This window comes from Mytilus galloprovincialis, chromosome 1 (assembly GCF_965363235.1).
Source record: "Mytilus galloprovincialis chromosome 1, xbMytGall1.hap1.1, whole genome shotgun sequence".
NCBI classification, from domain to species: Eukaryota; Metazoa; Mollusca; class Bivalvia; order Mytilida; family Mytilidae; genus Mytilus; species Mytilus galloprovincialis.
The window spans coordinates 118663269-118669390 of record NC_134838.1 but is presented as its reverse complement, the minus strand read 5'-3'; positions in this window follow the sequence as shown (position 1 = coordinate 118669390).

Here is a 6122-nt window from a genome sequence, read left to right as displayed (position 1 = left end):
TTTCATCAAAGGTTACTAACATAGTTCGTCTTTTACATCAAAGGTTAATAACATAGTTCGTCTGTTACACCAAGGGTTACTAACATAGTTCGTCTGTTACACCAAAGGTTACTAACTTAGTTCGTCTGTTACATCAAAGGTTACTAACATAGTTCGTCTGTTACATCAAAGGTTACTAACATAGTTCGTCTGTTACACTAAAGGTTACTAACATAGTTCGTCTGTTACATCAAAGGTTACTAGCATAGTTCGTTTTTTACATCAAAGGTTACTAACATAGTTCGTCTGTTACACTAAAGGTTACTAACATAGTTCGTCTGTTACATCAAAGGTTACTAACATAGTTCGTCTGTTACACCAAGGGTTACTAACATAGTTCGTCTGTTACACCAAAGGTTACTAACTTAGTTCGTCTGTTACACTAAAGGTTACTAACATAGTTCGTCTGTTACATCAAAGGTTTCTAGCATAGTTCGTCTTTTACATCAAAGGTTAATAACATAGTTCGTCTGTTACACTAAAGGTTACTAACATAGTTCGTCTGTTACATCAAAGGTTACTAGCATAGTTCGTCAGTTTCATCAAAGGTTACTAACATAGTTCGTCTGTTACATCAAAGGTTACTAACATAATTCGTCTGTTACATCAAAGGTTACTATCATAGTTCGTCTGTTACATCAATTAAAACGTTTAAACATTCCCCACTTTAAAAGGAAAAGCGAAAATAAACTGGTAACGCCATGACAAAAAAATAAAAGGACAAACCGACAGACATAGAGCAGTATATATTTAAAGCACAACATATAAATCTTACGAATGAGTACAAGTATTTTTGGTAGCCATATGCATTATACGCTCTGATTTTATTGATGGCATAAATAAAATGAGAGCGTATAATACTATTTGTGAATATTGGCGAGTTAACAACAATAACATATTGTTTCGTGCAGCTGTAAATAAACAGATAATCTTTATTTCAAGAGAAAAAACCCATTTGCCCCAAAGCTAATTTTAATACGCCTAGTATAATTCACAATATATACCTCAGAAAACCAATTATCTGAGACTACTACAAAATCATGTCCAACGGTTACACCAAGATATTAGGTATACTAAATTAAACTTCGAAAAATGATGTGAAATAAAAATGCTGAACATCAAGAAGCGGCAATTGCAACCATTCAGAAATAGGTATGATGCATATGTCGAGTAATCAAAATGTAAAATCACAACAAACAAGACTTCGACACAAATGTATCATGCAATATATAGAATATAGAACGAAAGCTGTACTACGCTTGATTGAATAAACATTGGGAACACCATAGCTGCGTACAAAATTGAGGTCTGGAGATGTCAGTAACTACTAGTAGTCTTTTGTTAATTTATGTATCATTGTCATTTTGCTTAGTTTCTTTTGTTACCTATTCTGACATCGGACTCGGATTTCTTTAAACTGAGTTTTACTGTACGTATTGCTATGCGTTTCTTTATTCTGTTGGCTAGAGGTATAGGGAAGGATTGATATCTCACGAAACATGTTTTACCCCGCTGCATTTTTGCGCCTGTCCCAAGTCAGGGGCCTCTGGTCTTTGTATGTTTAAATGTTTAATTTAAGTCCATGTGTATGTTCTGACGTCTGTTTTCACTGAACCTGTGCACAATTTTATTTGAGTGCCAGTTGAGGACCAACTCCGGGTGTCGGAAATTTCTCGCTAGGTTGAGGACCCATTGGTGGCTTTCGGCTGTTGTCTGCTCTTTGATCTGGTTGTTGTCTCTTTGACACGTTTCCAATTTCCATTTTTAATTTTATGTTTTAATTTAAACTGTACCATTGAAAATCAAAGAGCTGATAGCTCTGAGGTGGAAGAAGGTGAATAAAAGGTAATTTGAATTACCATAAAAGCAGCCCCACTAACCCAGGCTGTTTTGTTCCATATATTGTTTTTGAGATACGGAGGGACATATGACCCCCCCCCCCCCCCTCTTTTTTTTTCTTAAAAAACTAAATATCACTAAAATAAAATTTTGAATCAAAACCAAAAAGTATACAAATCTTTAGATTAATATAACAAAGAAGTGTGTAAAGTTTTAAGCAATAATCATAAATTGTTTTTTTAGATACGGCGCGACATGTAAAAAAAAACCCTTCACTCTTTTTTACAAAATAATAAATAACTGAAAAATAAAATTTTGAATCATCACCAAAAAGTATACAGATGTTTAGATTAATATAACAAAGAAGTGTGTAAAGTTTTAAGCAAAGAAGAAAAAGAAAAAGAAGAAGAAGAAATTTGTTTGCACTTGCAGTTTTTAAATCCTATATTTATTAAAATAAATCAAATGTCCTGAAATATTTATGTGAATTATATACATAGTTTGTCTTTACTTGTTTAGTAAACAAATTAATATCCATTTAGACCATTATTTACATTTTCACACAGGTTAACTAATTTGGCTATAAATAGATCAAAGCATGTCTGTGTAGAATCTCTAATCTAAAATCGTAATTGTTATAATTTTATTTCTTTAAATAATTAAATTTAAATTTATGAAAATAATCATGATTGATAAAATAGTATTGCATAAAGTTTACGTTCTCGGAAGACTATTTATGTTTAGGTCATGGTTCTAGAGGCTTCTTCACATATTTGTAAACAAACCAATATGGCCGCCACACGTGATTACCTTTGCACATGTGAAACACATATTTCTGACAAAAGTCAGATTTCTCTTGTCAAAAGGGATTTATATTTATATTGCAATAAATTATTCAGAAGGAGGTACATTCAGTTTAGATTATATTTCTTATTCTTTGAGCATTTAGAGTTTAATCAAAATTCTCCCAACAGCAACGTACTGCTCTTATCAACTGAGTCTTGAATGATTTTATAAATAGATTCAAACCATTTGAAATAGAAGGGCATCTAATTCACATGACAAAGGAAAACAATGAATAAAGACAACAATTTAATAAGAAATAGATCCTTTCTATTTATTCAAAACAAAATCTTGTCTGCAAATTCATAACATGTAAACAGGGTGAGTCGTCCCGATACCAAATTCACGCATGCGTACTTCAAATATCTACAGTAAAAACATCCGGTTACAAGTAAACAAATAACGTTCATGTAGATGAGATAAACTCTAATAATTTACATAAACAAAAGGGTACATATTTACGATAGTGATTGTTTTTCAATCCTAATTTACAAATTAAATGATTCGGATGCTTAATCATGTGTAAAAATCGGTGTCAGGAATCATTATGAAATTGTAATACACAGAAACGAATGCGGCATACGGAGAATTCAATGATTTTAAAGTCGGCAGCATTGGTCTTCAGAAGACTCGAAGTCTTCTTCCACCAAAAACTGTCTGCTAGCTTTAGCTCTGACATGTACGACGTTAGAAAATTATGTAGTGAAACTCTATTTCTAATAGAACATATTAGAGAACAGAGTTAACGAGAGTGCACACAATGAAATGTCTTGCCTTCTTTTCTCACCATTTATTGGATGTTCCTTTATATAAAGCCTTACTACAAATTACACATTAATTTAACATGATCGAAGAAAAAGAGGTCAAGGTCAGGTAAACAAAACAAGAAATACATCGTATAATTATTCAAAACACCAAATATAGTTTCTAAGAAATAGACTGAACCATGAAAACTAACCATTGACCAATGAACCATGAAAATGAGATCATGGTCAAATGAATCATGACAGTCAAAAAGACGTGTACACATTACAATCAATCTCTGCATTATAGTTTTTAAGAAACAAACTTAACCATGAAAACATGACATTGACCGAAGAACCGTAAAAATAAAGTCAAGGTAAGATGATCTTTACCATAGACATATACACCTACAATTCTTACATACAACAAATATAGATGACCTATTGCTTATAGTTTAAGAAAAACAGACCAAAACGCAAAAGTTAAACACTAAGCGATGAACCCTGAAAATGAGGTCAAATTAAACCTGGAAGACCAACATGTACATCATGAAATATTTCCATTCACCAAATATAGTTGACCTATTGCATATAGTATTAGAAAAAAGAAACACAACACTTATTTTTTACCACTTAACCATGAAAATGAGGCAAGGTTAAATGACACCATACAATCATTCAATACACATAATAAAATAGACCTATTGCTTATAGTATCTAATATATGGTCTTAACCACCAAAACTTGACCTTGTTCACCGATTCATGAAATGAGGTCGTGGTCAAATGAATACTGTCTGACAGGCACAAAGACCTTATAAGGACAGTCATTAGGTATGGAAATCATGACTAAATATAGTTATCCTATTACTCATAAATAGAAGGAAATAATTTTTTTCAAGTAGTCACTGAACTATGAAAATGAGGTCAAGGACCAGAGGCGGATTTAGAGGGGGGGGCCCAGGGGGCCCGGGCCCCCCCTTTTTGGGAAAAAAACTGGTTGCTTATATAGGGAATCATTGAAGCGTGACTGGAGCGGGCCCCCTCTTAGGTCAATCAGTGGGCCCCCACTTATGAAAATTTCTGGATCCGCCACTGAAGACAATTGACATATGACAGATGGAAACTTTATAACATAAGGTATCTATATACAAAGTATGATCTATCAAGGTCTGCTTCTTTCTAAAATATAAAGCTTTAATATTATCCATGCCGCTGCTGCACCGAATCAGTATCCCTATGTTCAGCTTTCTGTGACAGAAGTCCCAGGCTCGACAATAAAACGATATTATCCATGCTTTTCAAACAGACTGCCATTTATAAGAAGGAAATAGTGATTAAACAGCAGGAAAATGGAAATACCAACAACTAATTCTACATATTCTGTGTAGGATAGCAACTATACTGTAAATTTATTTTAACTGCAACTGCAGGGAATACACTCCAAAGTAATTGACGAAGTTATTAAGGACATACCATATTTTATTACTATATATTTGTTTGGTTAAAATTGGTCTTGTAAATTAGGAGATGGTTAAAATTTACAGTATAAGAGTTCAATAAGGAAACACATTGTTCTGTATAGCTCACCTGGACTTAAGGTTTGGATTATCTAAATTTGAAAACATAAAAGGATATTGAAAGTCACCATAAAAGACAAGAAAAAGGAACTCTATGAAACATCACAAAAATAACTAAAGTTGAAGCAAAATTTGATAAACTCTGACACCTCCTGTGGTTTATACTGCAACTAGTTGTGTTTATTTCCTAAATATAGTAACATAGCTATATTTTGTATAATGTCAATTTCATCATGGAACACTTTCTTCACAATCAGGGGTCCATTAAGGTAAGGGATGAAAATAAGTTTGACATTTGTGTTACAATTTAAAAAGCTATCAATGTATTAATTTAAGGAGGCTCGAGAGTATAAAAATTTCAGAAAAAAATTAAACATTTGTTTTTCATTACAAATTTTATTTATTACCTTTTGTAGTTGTTACTTTATCATATGGTACAAAAAACATTCAAAACAATTAATTCGTGTTGGCCCCAGATGACTTTTAAAATGTAAACATCATTGAAAAAGATCCAAATTATCTCCCTTTGATGAAAAAATGCCATTTTTTGGCTTTAAAATTGAAATATCTCTTTTTACTCATCGGTGACCTATATTTTTTAATATAATTTCGATATATGCTGTACTTAAACTAAATTATTGTAAAATTTGAGCGATTTCTGTAATAAATTTCTTTTTTTATTTCGATATTACCTTTTTTTTTCTCCTATTAGTTCAACAGAAAAAAATCACTTTTACAAAGATGTATGCTTCTTTCGAAGGCAGATTGAGAGCGCAAATGAACGGTGACCCCATTTTTTTATTTCATTTTTCTATTAACTATAAGATAAAGTTCATTTATAGAAAAATATAGAAAAATCCTATATAAATGATTTAGACCCGCGAACCCCCTTAAGTTGCAGTATAAAAACAATATTAGGTAAATGTCATAAAAATATGAAAATTTTTTTTTGTACTCAGAGCAAAATTTTTTTTATTTTCCTGGCATTGACCTAATTAGGTCTTTCCACTTTTCGTGGAAAGACCTTTTGTTTTTCTTCTGATTATTTTTTTTATTTTTTTTCTTCTGCCGTCTTAGAT